The sequence below is a fragment of the Tachysurus fulvidraco genome, chromosome 6 (assembly GCF_022655615.1).
Source record: "Tachysurus fulvidraco isolate hzauxx_2018 chromosome 6, HZAU_PFXX_2.0, whole genome shotgun sequence".
NCBI classification, from domain to species: domain Eukaryota; kingdom Metazoa; phylum Chordata; class Actinopteri; order Siluriformes; family Bagridae; genus Tachysurus; species Tachysurus fulvidraco.
The window spans coordinates 19,935,850-19,956,619 of record NC_062523.1 but is presented as its reverse complement, the minus strand read 5'-3'; the positions used below and the strand labels follow the sequence as shown (position 1 = coordinate 19,956,619).

Here is a 20,770-nt window from a genome sequence, read left to right as displayed (position 1 = left end):
GGTAAGTAATTACTTAAGTCCAATGTCCTAATTTTTGTTTTTTTATTTTATATTTTGTTTTTTTCATTCCACTTAACGATTTTAATTCCTAGCCGTAGATGATTGTGTCATCAGACGTTAGGCAAAACGTAATCCCTAAAACTACACACACACACACACACACACACACACACACACACACACACACACACACACACACACACACACACACACACACGGCATAAATGTTAGTAAACATGTACAATATTTGATAAACTGATTTGTGAAACTGTTGCCAAAAAATGATAAATCATCCTGATTAAAGCCATTTGTTAAAAAAAAGCCTTTTGCATTATGCACATTAGTGAATATTTAATAAGCCTTGCATGCATATTTAATAAACTAATACATATTTTTTTTCACATTTGGACCAGTTAGGTTTTAAACTATAAATAATTAAAGTTGACACAATAGCTTTGTATTTGCTTTTACTCGTATTTGCTTAACAAAGCCTTTTCTTTGTATTTGCTTTTAGATGTGTAGCATTATCTACACAGGGCTGCAGACAGTATTTCACACAGATAAAGCTGTCATGTGAATGAGTACCGTGGTACTCAACCCAAGGCTTTACCTGAAAGAGGTGGTGTGAGGGAATGTGAATGCAACTTGTGCTCCAGTCCACACTTGTTCATGAAGTACAGAGACCTGCGTGTGCGTTTAATCTGATGATGACATCATTGGTTCCCATAATAGAAAAGGAACAGCGGAATGTTGCATGACAGAAGAGATAAGATGCCTTAAAGCATTATAATAACACTAGAACGATTCAATAAGTAAGTAAATAAGTAAGTAAATAAATAAATAAACAAACAAACAAACAAGGTGTTATGTTGTGTTCTCCATGCAAATTTAAATTGAATGCATATGAACCAGCATGCGATAGAATCACACTCGGAGTTGGACCACAGCAAATGTGCCCAGTGTGAAAACCAACAGTCTCTCACTTGTACACCGCACGAGCTGGAATAAACAATTCTTCTTAAAACCACAGCTGAACTTTTAACTAAATATCAGATACGTCGAGAGATATATATATATATATTCAAGCAAATCTCTTAAATATTGAAAACAATTACCTCAAATATATAAGGATAAACAAAGTCAGCAGTTCAATGCACCAGTCAAAACCTCGATAGATAAACGTGACAGTCGCAATGTGAAGAATAAATAAATGAAGACACAGAATTAATCATTTATTAATATTGCCCAGGTAACAAGAATACTCCATGAAATTTCTATTAAACATGAACAACTTCAGGCATGGCTAGTGTCTTTTACACAGAATGTGTAGATGTTGGGACCTTTGTACCAGCAGAGCAGTGTGTGCTCTACAAGCTGTAACTAGTTCTTCGGAGCTTTATCCAAATTGTAATCGGGAAGGATTAAACAAAGAAACCTGAACATTAAGCGTCTTTCTTGCAGCATGTGTGCCGTTGGTGGGAGCGAGTGGCTATGCACAGGTGGTGAAGGATTTTCCATTTCAGTGACTAATAAAATGAAAGCCACAGATGGCAAGGTGGGCAGAGAGAAAGAGAGAGAGAGAAAATTCCCTTAGGGAAAAGGTGTAGGTAGTTCAAAAGGTAAGCTTCATGACAAAAAAGGAAGACAAAAACAATGGATCTGCTTCTTGTAAAGCAAACAAATCTATTACAAAAATTACAGCTATTTTCTGAAAGCGAGGATAAACATAATTAGAATGTTGGAGGTTCAGCTTAGCAATAAACCGTGCTGAAAGGTCACTATAAAGATCCAAAAACCTGTAAATAATCTCAGTAATTCAATTCTATTTAAATCACATTAATAACCACACAAGGTCTAGATTGATTTTTTTTCCAGATCATTCAGTTATAAAACATAAATAAAAATAACACAAATCACTCTCATCTCACTCACTCATTTTCTACCGCTTATCCAAACTACCTCGGGTCATGGGGAGCCTGTGCCTATCTCAGGCATCATCAGGCATCAAGGCAGGATACACCCTGGACGGAGTGCCAACCCATCGCAGGGCACACACACACTCTCATTCAATTCACAAATCAATTCTAGCATTTTCCCCCTCAACCTGTGATTTTATTTTCTTTGCCCAGGTTCAAGTAGTCAACTAGAATACATGAACATATCAATCCCAAGCAATACAAAAGTGCTCTCGTTTAAATTAAATTAACTTTCTGATTACTATATGGTCTTTTACTTTTCCTGTAGCAACAACATGTCCAGAAAGGAAGTGAGAAAAAAAATCATCCCTGTTTCTGGACGGAGATTTAAAAAAAAAAATTAGCCTTCTTCCAATAGAACTGTGAAATATAAATATCATTCTTTCTTTCCCTTTTTCTTTTCTTTTTTTACAAATACACACTCTCCAGTGATCTGACGGATTTCCTGGTTTACACATTTCATTACGAAGGTGTAGGTTCTCGCACAAGCACACACACAAGCACACACATGCACGCAACACACACACACACACACACACAAGCACACACGCACAAACACAAGCACACACATGCACGCAACACACACACACACACACACACACACGCACACACGCACACACAGGCACACACACGTGTGAAAAAGATGCGACAAGCAGCAGGAGTGCTGCAAGAACAGAAGAGAAAAGAGACTGTGAGAGGCTACTACTCCATTATTTATGTAACTAGAAGAAGAAGAAAGAGGAAGAAGGCTCCACACTTCATTCAACGAGGCTGTTCTGATCGTTATGCAAGTCATTCACACAAAGAACACAACCCTCACACTACAACATGCATACATTACATTACACGATCATCCATACTAATGTACAGCTTTATTTTTAGTGTTAGGACAGGATTGCTAAGTGAAAATAAGGTCTGTACTCTAGACTTATCTTCATATCATGTATATCTTCACATCATAAATGTATATTTGTTCTTACATTTTCCATATTTATTTTTAAATAAAAATGCTTTTGCTGTATTCAAAGTCATTCCTTCAGCTGGCAGCCGATATAGCATCAAGAGAAAAAAACCAAAGAGATAAAAGGTGTCCTTTTGGGCAACCTTGAAAACGACCACAGATGGTGCTCTCTATTTCATGACCAGACTGGGAAATAGGGGCATATTCTCATAAATGGTACACGAACAGAGGTTGTAGAGGGTCACAAAGACCCCTAGCTTCTCCATTACTCTGCTTTAATAACTTACAGTACATTTAGTAACCCCCTGAACAACATCACAGCCCTGCATTATTCTTCCTCTTTAAAATGATTTCCTGGCCATTTCCTCTGAGGAATTTACTCTCTTCTTAGTTTGTGTTATTTCTACCAGAGAGCCACCCTTCTGTAAGTAATGAGGCCATGCAGTCTGTTGAGAGCAGAGAGGGATTTCCCCAAACACGTCAACACACAACAAACCCATTTAACAAACCAAACCTCTTAATCCACTCGAACATAATGTTAAATGAAACAAACCGCTTCATAGAATGTATGTCAGAGTCAGAGATAGTAAGCAGAAGAGACTACGATCAGGCCGGAGGGAACGTAAAGCTTCAGCGGAGCCGTTTTAAGTAGCCCGGTGAAAAAGGTGTCTCTGAGGAACTTCCCAGTGTGTTAGAGAGAGGGGGAAGAAAAGAGGATGTGAAAATAAAACTAGTGGGATGAAGTGGCGGTGACTGTTTTGGAGGGTGGGAGAGCAGGAGCTTGTGAAAGTTATCAGCTCCAAGGCTGAATTCACACCTCCATTAGCAACGAGCCCATTTCAGCACATCCATTATTCATCCCTTTTGGTCTGATTTCTCTCCAACAGTAAATGGAATAATTTATGGAGGTAAACACTGGCAGAATGTGAAAACTTCAGCCCAAAAAAACAGATCAATTTCTCATGCTTACGCACGCATCAGACGGCCTCGGTTTAAGCCATAACAAATGTTTAAGAGGCTGAATAATTTGACAAGATAGGGATTGGCTTATGAGGACATAAGCACGTATCGGTTTTTCGTTTTGATGCGGAATAAAAGGTGGTGAAGCTTATATATGATGCGCGCATCATATCAGTCCTACCAGTCTGCCGGGATCGAAAACAATGGCCGTAAACATCCTGTGAGCTTTTATGAGGCAATTAGACAAAACTCTCCAAAGGTAGCGTGAGCTAGACGATATCATTATATGATTATTACACCTGGGTTTGCCTCTTAAAATAAGCCCCAGGCAAAATATAATAGATCCCAAGAAAATGATCCAGATCCATTTCAGAATACTTAACGCAACACTACAGGCTAAAAGTAGACTTTTTAGTGGTTATGTAGAAGGCTTTGGTTTGGTTTCAATTTCATAATTGCCCACAGTCTTCCCATGAAGTTTCCTTTTATTTTTGAATACATTTATACACACTTGCAAATGCAAAGGCATAAAAATATGCCCTAAAATGTTAATAAGCCATGAATGGAATTCTATCTGTATATTGATTTAGGGTAATAGAAATTATCTTTTAAGGCGAGTTTGGTCACTTATCCAAAAGATCTGGCGAGTGCGACTATTTTTTATTCAGGTAAAGCAGAATGTAAAATACTAAACATAAATATTTTGTTGTATATTAAAATTATAGTCATATTCAAACAGTGAAATAAGGTGCATGCGTTTATCTGTCTGTTCTTTCCTCCAATTGAAGTGCGGCATTACAAATAAAAGCAAGACAGCTAAACTGATGTTATCTTCTATCCGGAGTATGAAATATACATGAAACTCTGCAGCAAGCCTTCGTAAATGAGGTTTAATGACAAGCTACATTTTGATGCTGTGAGACGTCTCAGACGGTTAGTGAAGCAGCTTTATGTGGAAGGCATAGAAATAAGCAGAAAAGCTCACAAGAGAAAGAAAAGGAAGCAAAGATAGCATTCCAGTGAACGCTGGAAGGAAACTAAATGACTGTGTTCAATAAGAGGAAGCCTAATGGGCTAATGGAACAGACTAGTCTTGTGTAGACTTGATAGAAATCGTAGTTACATTCTATAAAATATTCTCTCATAACAACCAGCCAAACCTGTGCCTAATCATGTGGTTGCAATTATTGAATACGTTGCAGCATTTGCCTTGCTCTGTTCAGCTTACATCTTAACGCCAGAGAAAAGCACACACATGCATCGAATAAATATAAAACACACATCCAAAGATAACCTGAAACTCAGTAACAAATGTCTCATGAAGCTGTGGTCAGTGCTTTTCCCCTCCAACGTTTGTCTCTTCTGCAGAAGCGTTAATCGTTTTGATTGTCTGAGCTGTAATGTGCACAACTGTAATTAACATGTGGCAATTCATCAAGCTTTCCGATCCGCTTTCAACGAAGTTCAACAATTTTGCGACAGTGCATGTAGTACACCTGCTGAATAGATGGAAGAAGATGATGATGATGATGATGATACACAGGCAAGACAAATAATAAAAGGGTTGAGAAAAATGAAGCAAAATGTTCAGAGCTAAATACTTCCCTTCGTATGAATGCTCATTCAAGTAAATGACACTACACAAAAGGAATAACGCAGATCAGGGATATGGGAGAAATGCGTCATAGAGACAACGACACTCGCATTTAAATCCCTGCCATATTGCCCTCTTCATAAACAGCAGAACATGAAATGAAAGCCCACTTAATTACAGAAAGTGTCATTTAAACTGAGTCAAATGGAAAGTGGGTCATATTGAGGCTTCATTTACTCACACACTCATTTTCTACCGCTTAGAAGAACTTCTCGGGTCACGGGGAGCCTGTGCCTATCTCCGGCGTCTCAGACAGAATACACCCTGGACGGAGTGCCAACCCATCGCAGGGCACACACACACTCTCATTCACTCATGCAATCACACACTACAGACAATTTTCCAGAGATGCCAATCAACCTACCATGCATGTCTTTGGATCGGGGGAGGAAACCGGAGTACCCGGAGGAAACCCCCGAGGCACGGGGAGAACACGCAAACTCCGCACACACAAGGCGGAGGCAGGAATCGAACCCCGGCCCTGGAGGCGTGAGGCGAACGTGCTACCCACTAAGCCACCGTGCCCCCAGGCTTCATTTAGAAGAATAAAATGAAAGGCCTGAGGTTTTGGTGTACTGTCGCAAATAAAGACTCAGGATCTGAAATGTGCCTTGCATGCTTGCAGTTTCTCTCAAAACCATGCTTTGGGTTTAATAAACTGCTAGTGCGCTTTACACCCTCAGCAAGCTTAGAGTAGTAATAATTTCAAGAGCAGCAGTTTCTTACATTAGACCTCATTTCTATCTTATCTACGCTAATCACTTATATAACCGTTTTTTGTTACTCTAATTCACCTTATTTCAAACTAATACTATACTCAAGCTGGTGTTACAGCATAGACTTTATAGTTGTAAACAAATATCGCACATCATTCAGTCTCTCCAAATAAACACAAAATCAAGCCTTTTTGCAGAAATATCAGATTTGAGCCAAGAAGCATCATGTAACATCATTACAACACACATTCAGCTGTCTTCACCAGTAAAAAAAAAAAACAACAAAATAACAAAAAAATGAAAACAGGTTGCATCACAAATTTTGAAACTAACTGCTGCAAAATCAAGCGTTTTTGGTTACAAAAAAAAAAAAAAAACACAAGTAAAATCCCTTGAGTCTGATCACAACATGACATGCCCAAGGGCAGCTAAGACAAAGCTCTACACAAACATAGAAGCATTTTGAAATTTTTCTTGTCTTTTTTCTTTTCTTCTTTTTTTATGAGCATGCGAATGTGTAAATACACTTACATGCTCATTTAAAGGCAACCCAAAGGAGGACGTCATAAACTTACCCAAATACAGTAGACTCGATGAAAAAAACATAAACATGCTGACTGACAAGAAGAATATCTTAATTACATCAAATATTACAAAATTTAACTTGCCAAATTTCCAACATACTGTATAAGGCCTTTTCTTACTGTTGAATCAGCAAAGGCTTTATATGCATGCAATGATATTTACTCACATAACTTACTGTTATACAACTTGATCTCATACAACCGAGAGCATCTTAAAACCTCTTAAGTCTCTCTTCAAGAAAACATTGAAAATTCTAGACAGGCAGCCTATACATTTACATCACTGTAATATTCTAGGTAAATATAATATTCTAGATCTTGACAGTTTTCAGACGTTTTTGGATGTCTGTCTCATTTTTAGAGTTTTGAATGGGCTTGCCCGGTCACCATTAAGAGATTTTATACAAAAAAAAACTAACATTAAAGTAAACACTAGAGCATTAACCAGAGGAGACTGTAATGTACAATGGCGCTGAACTAAATTTAACCAAATGGTGGTGTCTATCAGAGGCACACAGTCATGGAATACATTAAGAACTCAAGTTAAGAATTGTGACAATTACTTAACTTTAAAAAAAAAAAACTTAAACGATGGCTGAAATCAAACCAGCGATGTACCCATATGTAAATCATTTCCTCATTGGATGTATGTTCATAGTGGCCTTTTAACTTCTATGTGACGGCTGTTTACTGTACTTAGTCTCTGTTGTTCTGTGTAATATGTCTACATGCATGTTGTTGTAATTTCTATTTTGTGTTTTATGATACCTGCCTTAGGACAAAGGATGAAATGTAGCTATTGTGCTAATTCCGGCATATTTACACTGATGCTCATTGCTGATTAATGTGCACTGTCCTAATTCAACTAAAAAAATAAATAAATAAAATTAAAATGTGGGAGCACAGTGGCTTAGTGGTTAGCACGTTTGCCTCACACCTCCAGGGATGGGGGTTTGATTCCCGCCGCCGCCTTGTTTGTGTGGAGTTTGCATGTTCTCCCCGTGCCTCGGGGGTTTCCTCTCCTCCCCTGGTCCAAAGACATGAATGGTAGGTTGATTAGCATCTCTGGAAAATTGTCCGTAGTGTGTGATTGTGTGAGTGAATGAGAGTATGTATGTGACCTGCGATGGGTTGGCACTCCGTCCAGGGTGTATCCTGCCTTGATGCCTGATGAAGCCTGAGATAGGCACAGGCTCCCTGTTTCTTGTGATATGTGGTTCTGCTCTCTGCATGAGCACACAAGTTGTTGAATTAGGTAGAACATTTCATTTCCTTCAGTCAAACCTTCCATTGTCCACCGGACCATATATGGAGTTTATGTGATCACAGTCAGCTATGGACTTCAGCCAAAATTTTAATTGGATCAACTCATACTGTGTGACAAGAAATAACCTTGACTAAGAGCAATGTCATTGCACATTGTTTTAAACTGTCTTTAGTCACTGAACATAAAGTTAATGAACTATTAAATTATGGCTTGTAGTCAGAACAAAAATTACACTTAAAAAGTAATAAAATAAAATGCGTCAAGAGAAACGTCATGCCTATTTGATAACAGTCTAGCTTACAAGTCAAATACACAGAATCTGTGGCTAGCCTCGCACAACAGGAACAAACATTCTGGAAGTTCCCAAATAATTATCAGAACCTCCACACAATACTTCATTGTGTGTGTCATGAGTACCTGCTCAAGCAGAAACACTGACTCATGTGGAATGAGCTGAAAATACCAAGGTGACTTAGTAGATAGCAAGTCTGTCATGCACCACCTCCCGGAAAGCCTGGAGTTTGAATGGTTTTCCTGTGCCTTAGAGGATCAAAGATATGAGTTGTAGGCTGATGTCCTCCACCTTGTGCTTCATGTCTTATGGGATAGACTAAAGGTTCCTCATGACCCTGTGTAGGATAAGCACAACAGAAGTCTAGGCATGGATTAGGATTCGGTGTTATTATCATACATGCTTTCATCATCTAGCCTGAAAATGGATAGTCAGATCCAACTGAAATTATACCACCTGCGTCTGTTCTGTTCAGGGTCAAGTACGAGATCTGATCACGTTCAATCTGAAGACAGCTACATTCTAAATGGTAGTTAATGTTTGACAATAACTACAGTCTGTTTACTTTTCCAACAGTTTACAGGTTTAGCTCATTTTGGATTAGTAAGCACACCTAGAATTTTTGGGAAGAAAATATATATTAACAGCTCATCCAAGGAATAAAGAAACACAACCAGGAACTAGCAAACACAGTGGATTTACTTTTCTAATGTGTCATCATGGCTAGACAAAGAATGATTCTTAGGCCCTTATCACTTACACGATAACACACCTACACCCTCTGCACTCACGTCGCTTTTTATTTGGACTGTTTTCATTGTGTACCCGAGAACAGAGTGAAATCTTGTCCCGAATGCTCATACGAACAGGCACTAACTGCACACACACACTGTGTTACACACCAAGCTAAACACACACTTAAACAATGTACATTAGCCTTTGTTGAACAAAGCACACTATATACGCCAACTACTCCAGTGTCAAGGTGAAAATGAGGGCTTATTATAGCAGCCTCCTGGCTGGAACACACGCAGTCGAGCGATGCCTGTAAGCTCTACTGCCCAGCACTGCAGCGTTGGGAGCCAGGCCTATAATTACACACAGACATGCTGCGTTTAGATCCCTTCAATCCCAGAGTGGGAACTGTGTCCCAACCCAGAGTGAGCTATCTCACCTCGCTAATCCTAACTCAGTCCCCCACACTGGAGCCAGGAGCCAAGTGTATGCCACACACACACACATGCACACACACCAAATTTAATCTGATTGCACATGTACAGGTGAAAAGCTCTGTATCAACCACTTCCTGCTGATAGAGAAAGCGAGGTATAAAAATAGGTTTTATTGACAGTACTTTCAGGTTTTTATTTTTAATTGCATAGATTTTATTATATTATCCGTAATTTATTTACATATTTATTAATATCATCATATGGGTGTGGGAGATCATGGTGGCTCAAACCACCAGGGTTGGAGGTTCAAGGTGTCTATTGTGCATGTGTTCCCTGTGCTTTGGGTGCTTAGTCAACCAGTCCACAATGTGTGTGTGTGTAAAATAGAGCTACCTAATAGAGGGTAAGGAAAAAACTATATAAAGCATATAAAAAACATCACTCACACAAATGATTGTTCTACAGTATTATTCTCTAATTAACAGACTTTAACAGCAAACATTTTGTTTAAAAAGTATTGTTCCTGAAATTTCATGTGATTTGACGGTTTCTTTCCTGTTTTACTGGTCATGGGTAACTAAAAAGTACTGCCAGATTCTGCAGCCTTGATTTACAAAAAGATTTTTAAAAAAAAATAATATATATATATATATATAAATCTTGCAGTTGCTGGAATATACTTCTGATTTAAAAAGACTGGAATAAATTCTGTTAAACTGGATTTGCATTATATTAGGTACTATAGTTACCATAATAACAGTAAGCACACTAGGCTATTATGGAAGTTGTTATCATTTGGTGGTGCCCAAAGATCTCATGCCTCAGAGGTCATGTGTTGTGGTGGGGTGAGGATTTGGAGTAGTTTTTTCAGCAACAGGACCAGTGTAACTTCTAGTCACGGAAACATCGATAAACACTTTATACCAGAATATTCTTGAGATGTGATAATGATCAAATGTGAGACCATATAAGTAGCAGCTTAAGCTGAGCTGAAATTGGGTCATGCAACAGGACAAGGATCCCAAACACACCAGCAAATCAACACCTGAATGGCCAAAGAAGAAAAAAGCAAGGCGTTGGAATGTCCAAGTCAAGCTTCCAACCCCACTGAGATGAAATGCCATCACACAACAATGAACTGAACCATAAAAAGAAGGTCAACATTTCTCCAAAACAATGAGAGACTCATAAACTCCTACAGGAAACATTTACTTCAACGTATTGCTGCTGATAGTGGCTCTACATGTTACTGAATTACACCATGTGATAATTGTTTCCATTTGGTTTTCGAAAGAAAGGGAGGTGTACTCTCTTTTTCCCCCATGACTGTAGTCAGACTCACTGCAGAGTTCAGCATTCTGCCTCATCTATATTGCCTCTTACCGGAGTTACCCGAGCTTCTTAGACTTATCAAAGCTAAATATAGAGCCTTAATAATAATCAGGTTTTCAGAATATTACTGACAACAGGCATGCTATTCTTGTACAAAGACACATTACAATATTTTTTCCTCCAGGTCACCCATCCGAGGTAGTTCGGATAAGCGGTAGAAAATGAGTGAGTGAGAGGTCATCCATCCTTCGCATCCTCATTTTTTTTTTTAACCATATGACATAAAGGTTCCTTATCAGATTTCACCAGACTTACTCTTTTTTCCCCCCATCAAAGATATCTAAAGCAGAAGATTTGTAGAATAAAGTTAGCTCACCTTTTTTATATAAAGTTCTTCACTGCCAAACCGAATCCTGCATGACGGGCTGTGATTAACCTTTTAAAGTGTCCAGTCCGCAAGTTTTATTTAATACCATTGTTGTGTTTTTGTGAAATAGGTTTCAGACATACCATGGCCTGATTCGTAGCAGTAAATCAATTGATAGATGAATGAACTACAAATAACATTCTTGATAAACTTAAAAAAGAAAGAGCAGAGCTGCCATTCAGTATATACACCACATCAGAGTCAGTTACCAGGAAACTAGCAACAGAAAAGTTATAGCGGACTTCCTGCTGGAAGATGCACGAAGAAATCAACATTTAGAGTAGACGTTTTGTTCAGAAATCTGAACTGTAGTGTGCCTTGGCATTACACCCAGGGCAAATGCTTACAAGTTTGTAGTAAGACTCCATTACCCTTTCTTTGTGTGTCTCTAATTGAAGTGCTTTCAGTCTGTGTAAAGTCAGAGAGCCGTGGCTTTCAGCAGGCACGGCTAAGTTTACCACGGTGGTACGCAGCTCATAGCGGCTGCTCTGTAGTCATCGTCTCAAATTTCTGTGTGTCTCAGTCAGAGAGCCCTGTGCTGCATGCCAGACACTCTCCTAATGCCTTACAGCCCATTAGACAGAGAAAAAATCGAACAAAAAGAGAGAAAGCAGCATCACACAGAGACTGTGTGAGGTGTCAAGCTTTGAGTTTGATGACAGAACAGACTGCAGATCTGCACGTATCCAACAAACACAGGGACGCCAGGAACTCTTCAGCAGACATCGTCATTTTACTGATCTCTGTAGCAGGGCGCTGTTTCATAGGCTGCTATTTGGTACCAAGATTGGTTACACAACAGAGGGCATTAAATACAATAGAACTTTCAGCCATCTCTGGTAGAAAAATGTTACTACAAGCTACAGACAGAAGACATTTATCATGTACATATGGTCGGTGAAACGGTCAGTCACACAAAATCTTTTTAACAAAGGCTTGTGTTTTTGCTAGAAGCTTTAAACCAAATGACGAGGTCCAAAACTTCCGCTTAGTATATGTATACAATTTAGACACTATTCACTTGTACAAATAAGAAAATAAGCAAAAAAATCTTAAGTCAACCATCTTTTAACCAAATGATTTTCTGTTGAATAGAGCATACAGCTAAGAATGGTGTGTTTTTCACACCATGTACAATAGCACTCGTCAGCGCTGCATGTCCAATGACCCATTCACAGCTATGAAAACAATAGACATTATCTACTGTTATAGAAGCACAGGAAGGCTTTCTACTACGTTTTGGAGCATAGGGATTTGTGCACATTCAGTCACAAGAGCATTAGTGAGATCAGCGACTGGTGCCGGATGAAGAGGCCTAGTCTGCAGTCTCTCCCAAAGGTGTTCAGTGGGGTCGAGGTCATGGCTCTATGCAGGCCACTCAAGTTCTTCCACATCGACCTTGGCAAAAAATGTCTGCATAGACTACACATTGCCCACAGAAGTAACGCCAGAATAAAATGGGTTTGAGCCCTTTAAATGTCAGTGAAGGAAAGTCTAAACACTACAACATACAAAGACATTCTAGACAACTGTGTGCTATCAACATTCTGAACCACAAATCTGTGTGTCACATATTTTGGGTTGCCACAAACAGCACAGTGATGACTTCGGCTTTAAAAAATGTAACAGTTACACTACCGTTAAATCCAGATTGTATCTGCATCTGTATGTTCTAATCTCTAAAGAACCATGAGAGATCATGCTTATGGATTTCAACACACCAGACATATTCATAGCCCATGTACTCTGAAACAAATCAGCATTTAAAATACTACTTGGTTTGCTCTGTTGTATAATCATCTTTCTACTACAATGCCCTGATGAATGCGAGTCCTAGCTTCTAATTTGAGTTCTTTTACATGTGTTAAGTAGTATTGTTCTACTGACCAGTCTCAGCATCTGAGCTGAGAGTCAGCTGAAATGGAAGACTGATATCATCACTGATTATCTTCTCACAAATAACTTTCTTGCCATATAACCGTTTCCCATGGCAGTAAAACTTTGGGGCTTGTTTTTATTTTATTTTGACATGTGATATCTTGATTTGTATTTTCTAGTAGAGAAGATGTGAAGAATTCCAAATTGACATCAAAATAAATAAAAAAACAACCATACATAAAAAAAAAACAATATCTAATCACTAGTATATGGTATGACAAATACACAGTGTATATAATCATTGTGGTTTACAGAAAGGATTATAGAATGACCATAACAACTAATAAAAGGCCATAATAAAAGATGGACCAGATGATGAGGGAACATTATTGGATTTCCATGACCTAGGAATCGGCAGGGAGAGCCCCCATGAAAATTCTCCTCAGCTCCGAGCACAATCATGCTTGTGGCAATAATTAGAGCAGAGTAAACAGCAGAACAGGACAAATAACCCGGCATTTGTGATTCTGCAGATTCTCCCAGGAGAAAACAAAACATCAAAAGCAAACATGGTGAAAAGCTCTTTCCTCCTCAAACTTCCACAAATTCTTTATCTTGTATACTTGTCTGGACGTGTCTACAATATATAAAAAGCTATAAGCTCCTGTCTGCTTTAAACCATGTGCAGAAACCCAATAGTATAGCCATATGTTTTAGAAAATAAACATCACTTTGTTCAGACAAAATTTATTTGCCCAACATCTACAAACGTTTGCTTCATTGGAGTAAACAAGTGAACTTAATCGAGTGTAATGAATACAAAAGAATCGACATTAAATAAACATCTACATTTCAGACAAAACAATAAAGTAAAATATTAATACTTAATCAGGGGTCACATCAAGGTTAATTGTGACTGACCAGTGGGGTGTGTGGCATCCTAGTGGTTAAGGTGTTGGCTATCAATCGGAAGGTTGCGAGTTCGAATCCCAGTTCCACCAAGCTGCCACTGTTGGGCCCCTGAACAAGGCCCTTAACCCTCAATTGCTCAGTTATATAAACATAAGATAACGTAAGTCTCTCTATAAGAACGTCTGTCTAATGCTGGAAATGACTAATGACAAGTATTTAGTACGCTAAATTTAGTCAGACCAAACAGGCGCCATTAACTGTCCTACAGTCAGAACACAGTGTGGCTTAAAGTTTATATTCATGAAAGAAATGTTCATGGGAATAAGTAGGTACTTAAGAAAGCTAGTAATCAATGTGCTACACAGCAGGTTTATTATGGTTCAACTCTGAGACTGGAGCAGCATGTAAGCTCATGTCCTCATGTGTAATGACATTTAGTTAATAACACAAGCTGCTTGGATCCATGGCTTCCTGTTTGTAGAAGAAAAGAAAAAAACGAATAACGTGTATCGACATATTGACTTTCAAAACAGCTGTGTGTCGTGTATCTTGGACAGAATGTTAAATCCTGGCTACATTTCTATGTGCAACAACGCCCACTTTGAGTCTCCAGAGTAACTGTAGTCGCTGTGTGCTCATGTTAGGATCAGCCACAATCCACTGATATGTAAAGAAAAAGAAGGCAATAACGTGAATGATAAAAGTTGCATTGATCACAAAACAACCCCCAAAACATGCAGCATTACTGATCAAGCTCTAACACCGAGAATAACAGAAGCACAGGCTGCTTTGTATGTTTTGGCACCGGATTAAAGCCACGATGCTCTACTTGTTTCAGACAATAACCGTAATACAGAGAAGCAATACAGTTAGTTAGTTAGTTGTAATGCAGGTTCCCTAATAACTAACTGTGACATGAAGCATGGTGCTGTGCTGCTGTGCGCGCGCGAGCGACAGCTTGCAGATCCATTCTTCCTCCTCATCCTCCTCTTCCTCTCCACAATGCCTTTGTAATTTGCGAGCACAAAGCGGTGGTCGGTCGGTCGGTCGGTCGGCCTTGAACAAAGTACCATCGCCATGGACGCGTCTCTTACCTGTGAAATCAGCCCGCATTCATTGTTCTCTAACGGTTTGTGCAGCTTTCCTCCACGTCCACGCTCTGTTACTGCGTGCTAGTGCTGGTACAGTGAGCGAGAAGCATGCTGAGATGCTCCGGAGACGTGTGCGTGTGTATGTGTGTGTGTTTTCCAGCCTTTATCGTGCTGTTATCCAGCTGTGGGGGAGGAGACGCTGCAGCTGCCCTTCTTCTTTCCGCCGGCAGAGTGCGCGCTCCTGCGCCGCACAAGAAGGGTTGCCAGACTTAAATAATTCACACTAGGACACATTTATCCACTCATTCCTTCATGAACAGTCTTGATCAATAGTGGATTCGGATTGAGTACTCTGAGAACCAGATGTAGAGACACGATTTAGGGAAGTGGAAGGAAACCATTTGGTTCATTTCTGGCATTTGGCAGACGCCTTTATCCAGAGAGACTTACATTCATCTTACTTATACAACAGAGCACTTGGGCCTTGCTCAAGGGCCCATTGGTGGAAGCTTATTGGTCCTGGGATTCGAACTAACAACCTTCAGTTCAGTAGTCCAACACTTTAACCACCTAAGAACCACACAGGAAATCTCCCAACTTGCCACCACAGGGAGAAATTGGCTGGAGGGTATACACTTAGTTATATATAGTGTAAGCGTGTGTATGGTGAATTGCACATCTAGGTCAAGAAAGGATTATACCATGACAGGGATTTCTATTACAGGAAACACAGACAATGTTTATCTGGGAAAATAATCTGTGACATTGTGGTGTGATGCAGTTAGCAACCCGAATTTTGCCTATAATCCTATAACAGTACATCGCAAAGTGCCTGGTCCACTTATGCTGCAGAAATTTGCCAAACATTATCATTTTTATTTTTAATAATCTACACATTTTTTATAGTTGTATACATAAACAGATAGTTTCAAATATATTTTATATTATATAATATATTTATATCACTATGGCTTAAAAACCCTGAAAATATATCTTTTTTTTTTTTTAGCAAATATGTACAGTGCCCTTCAGAAAAATGTGATAATAAATGATTATTGTGTATGAAATAAACATTACACACAATACTGCAATATTTCCTAAGGAAATATGAAGTATAGAAATGAAGTTGCATACACACATTTCTTTACCACATATTACTTATGTAATACTTATTAGGGAAATAAATCATACAAAAGAAACATGGTTTCTGACCTTAATAGATCTAATTAAAAGACCTTGCATAAGTAGAGTCATAATATTATATTAAAGATTCAGATGATAAGGCTTTAGGATTATTAGTTTTACTTTTCCATAAAAAAAAAATATTATATTGAGAAAAACCTATTATCTGCAAAAAAGCAAAAAAAAAAAAAAAAAAAACCTTTCCTTTTTCATAACTCTTTTAAAAAAGCAATTTAAAATGACTTACACATTCTTCCAGGCAATCTACACTGCTGGAGTGATGGCTTAATTAGTGCACTCTGTTGCTTATCTCAGGTTTCTGATGTGTATATCTGTGCTGCAGATCTGTAGCTAGTCAAGTCAAGTCACGAGTCAAGAAGCATTTATTGTCATTTGAGCCATATAGAGCTGACAAAGTACTGTACATAGTGAAATGAAACAACATTCCTCCAGGACATTGGTGCTAATTAAAAACACAGAAATAATGCTGGGCAAGTAAGTTAGCCTAGCTATGCTTATTCAGAGTTTTCATAAAGTGGTGAATAAAATATCTTCTGATGATGAAAATCACTACAGTACTTATCATATTCTCTTCAGTTTTATATATATATATATATATATATACTAAATATTCTACGGCCAACTGTTAGTGGTAATAAAACAAAGTGGAATCAACTGGAAACAACAGCAACTCAGCCACTAAGTGGTAGATCATGTAATACCACAGAGAGGGGTCAGTGCATGCTGAGGCACACAGAGCGAAGAAGTTGCCAACTTTCTACAAAGTCAATAGCTAAATTTTGTGTGGACTTCAGATTAGCACAAGAACAGTGCATAAAGAGCTTCATGGAATGGGTTTCCCTTGCAGAGCAACTGCATCCAAGCCTTACATCACCAAGTGCAATGCAAAGCGTCGGATGCAATGTAGAGCATTGGGTCAACAACAACAACAACAACAACAACAACAACAACAACAACCACCAAATCTAAGGCAGCATATTGCATTAGGCTTTTTGATTTGTAGTAACTGCTGGTAGAATTACTTTGACTCAACACACTGTTTTAAATATGGTGAATTAACATTTCTGTCATGATGAAACATTCACTGTTACATGAACTTGAAATGTTAACCTGAACACCGAACCCTCAACCTTAGAGGTGTGAGGCAAGCATGCTAACCACTAAACCTATACATACAGTACAGAAAAAAGATAAACTATACATATAGAAAACAACACCAATTCCATAGACAAGTCTTGAGAGCAACACAACAAGGATTGTCACATAAATGTTATGCATGCTTACTGTGAATTAATCTAAGTAATTAAAAAAAGGTCTATTAATAATTATTGTTAATATTAAGAGTGATGAAACAGACTCTTGGTGGTCTAGCAGTTCTGCAATTCTGACTTAAGACTTAGAATCAAATAAATCACATTTTATCAAGTATCATGTAAAAAGGTTTGCATTGGAGTAATGTTATTTAAACTGTAAATAGTTCTTGATTATATGATTATATTTAAGCCAACGTGAAGGCAGAATTCAGATTGGGGTGAAGCACTGGGGGAAACTCATGGCCTAAAGGTTAGAGAGTTTGACTCCTAACCCTAAGGTTGTGGGTTCAAGTCTCGGGCCAGCAATACCACAACTGAGGTGCCCTTGAGCAAGGCACCAAACCCCCCACTGCTCCGGGTGTGTGTTCATGGTGTGTGTGTGTGTTCACTGCTGTGTGTGTGTGCACTTTGGATTGGTTAAATACAGAGAACAAATTCTGAGTATGGTTCACCGTACTTAACTGTACAGTATGTCACGTCACTTTCACTTCCACTTTCACTTTAAATGACATGAAAATCTCATTCTGTCACAAACATTATTTCTGACTAATCCTATGAGGAATCTGAATTTTCTAACCAGTGTCTTTGATCGTGCAATTTTTGAGTAGAAGGAATGTGAGTTTTCATCCTTCCAATTCAATACCACCCTGAACCCCATGCTGTATCAGTGTTTTTTTTATACTTTCCCTCTTCCCTCTAAAAGTTCAGGACTGACATATGCAATTTCCACTTTAGATACAACTGCCCTTTCTGTATTTTCTACCCCATTACCTCCTAAATCTACTGAGACGCTGCATCTGGTATCTCCTGAGTCTTTAGATCCTGAACCATTTCCTCATAGAGGGACTTCTCATATCTGCACTTTTATCCAGCACATTATGGTCACAAACATAATAGAACAGAGTAGCTCAGGCTTTACATTGTGGGTTATGATACCATTTTGAAAAAGTTAACTCTCAGTTTCTAAAAGCCTCATCTTACCCAATCTTTTGCTCACATATTACTTTTGCATTTACTGCGTTTGACAGATATACTTATCCAGAGCATCTGGTTTGCTATCCATCCTGTTCCTATATATTTTTTCATTGTCTTTGGCTCTTATTTATTTTCAAACCATTAGAGGCCTGTGAGTCTCTTGTTCACGTTGTATTGACCCAAATCAAAATGCAAATAATCGGCATGTCGATGAATGCAAAAGAAAACATCCAGTCAGTAGATGAAACACTCACAGTGAGCACTACAAACATCACCATAATTATCCACATTATAATTACATTTATGCTGTGTTGTTTTAGATGCATCCTGTTTCTATTTTTTGTGTCTTTCCGAGTCAGAGAGAGAAGAAGGCTACAGGAAATTCAGAGCAGTGAAAACAGTCCCCTGCCATCTGTGCAGTGCTCTGATTTATTCTGGTTTGTTGTTGCTCAAGGATAATAATTAGGGCAGTTAAAGCTCCATGTGAGCATGACAGTAACCATAGGGACACAGCAATCCTAGTCTGAGGAACAGCAAAGAGATGTTTCCCTAAAAAAATGTGTCTTTTACCCTGAATCGGTGTTGTTAAATTATTATTGATTATTACTATCAATTTTTTTTTTTTTTTAAAAATAACACTACAGCAAATTTTTATTCAAATTTCACATTCAAATTCGATTGGTCACACACACAATCATGCGATACGTAGTGAAATGCTTTCTGTCTGTGTATAAAAGAAATTGAAGTAAGATTCAAAAAAAGGATTTAAAATAGAATTTAGAATAAAATAAAATAAGATACAAAAACAGAACTAAAAAAATGCAGTCTACTGTACAATAAAGTGGGAGGCTGTACAAGGTAAAATATAATCATGGAAAAAAATAGGGGGTAAAAAATCATAATTGTCATAATGTCCTGTCACCAATCTGTATTTTTATATCCTATTCATATATCGTATTCACATATTTTGTATATGTATGTGCATATTTACTATATGTATATTCCCTCCTGTACAGTATAAATTGTATTTTGTTGTAATTTAGTTGCTAGTCTATGAAACAGAACCCTTCATATGAACCCTCCTGCATTTCTGCACTTCAGCCAATTTAGCGATATTGTTATCATTTGTGCTGAAAGTACACAAAGTCTTTAAAGGTGTCAGGACTTTTGAACCCACAACTAAGAATTACATTTAAATACCTATTTAGAAAATAGACTATACTATAGAACTGTTTCACAGTTTATTCTATTTTATTATCATTGAATTTTATTATAATTCTGTTCTTAGTCTTTTTTATTTTTATTTTATTTTATTTCGATTCTATTCCGGACACAGACAGCATTTCGCCATATGTCATACTGTATATGGTTGTGTGTGTGTGATATAAAAATTAAACAAAAATAAAATAAAAACATCAGATATAACTGAAAGCTGCTTTTGAAAACGAAACACATCACCATCTTCAAGCCCACTTTGGAAGTCTTCAACTCACAAAAGTCCAGAAAGTCGTTGTATGTGATTCTTAGTAAGATATTATGAGTACATAATAAGGTACTTGATGTGTAGTCTGAAGATAATCCATGTGTGTGTCCGTGTCTCTGTGCACCTGTGAAAGCAGGCAGAAAGTGTTGTACTTTCAGTCTATTTCTCCACTTGGTCTTATTCAGCCATCAGCTCAAGCATTTCTTGCTTTTCAGCAGTGAACCTCTCCACTGTTTACATGCAGTACAGAAAAGCTTTTAATGGATAATCATCACTTTGATAAGATTTTCCTGGCAGCCACTTGGCTGTGTTTACTGTACATTTGAATGTCCTACATTGCTGCTTTACTCTACACAAAAGGGATTATTTTTTTTCCCCTTTTTGCAAAATGCATTCAAAAGGGGATTCTTTTTGGTTTTCAGAAACAAACAGGTGTGGCAAGGATTACATTATCAATACCACATTTATTTATACCATGTTTATTTCTGTGATTTCCAGTTTTTCAGTTTTGAAATTGGCTCAGATTAAAAAGCCCCATTGTTTGGTTTTGGTTCCACTTCACAGTTAAATGACA

At 38.1% G+C, this 20,770-nt stretch overlaps 1 protein-coding gene across 2 annotated transcripts in view; it reads right to left on the bottom strand.

Annotated features, from left to right (window-relative positions):
* st6gal2a (ST6 beta-galactosamide alpha-2,6-sialyltranferase 2a) overlaps window positions 1–15,419 on the bottom strand; it is a 33,154-nt gene extending 17,735 nt beyond the window's left edge. The window contains exon 1 of one of the 2 annotated variants that reach the window (XM_027164598.2): window positions 15,226–15,419. The gene's annotated coding sequence lies outside the window, so the exon portion shown is untranslated. Of the gene's footprint in view, window positions 1–15,040; window positions 15,189–15,225 lie in introns of those variants that run through there. The other variant, XM_027164599.2, reaches the window with a different exon arrangement.
* Between the last annotated feature and the right edge of the window lie 5,351 nt (window positions 15,420–20,770).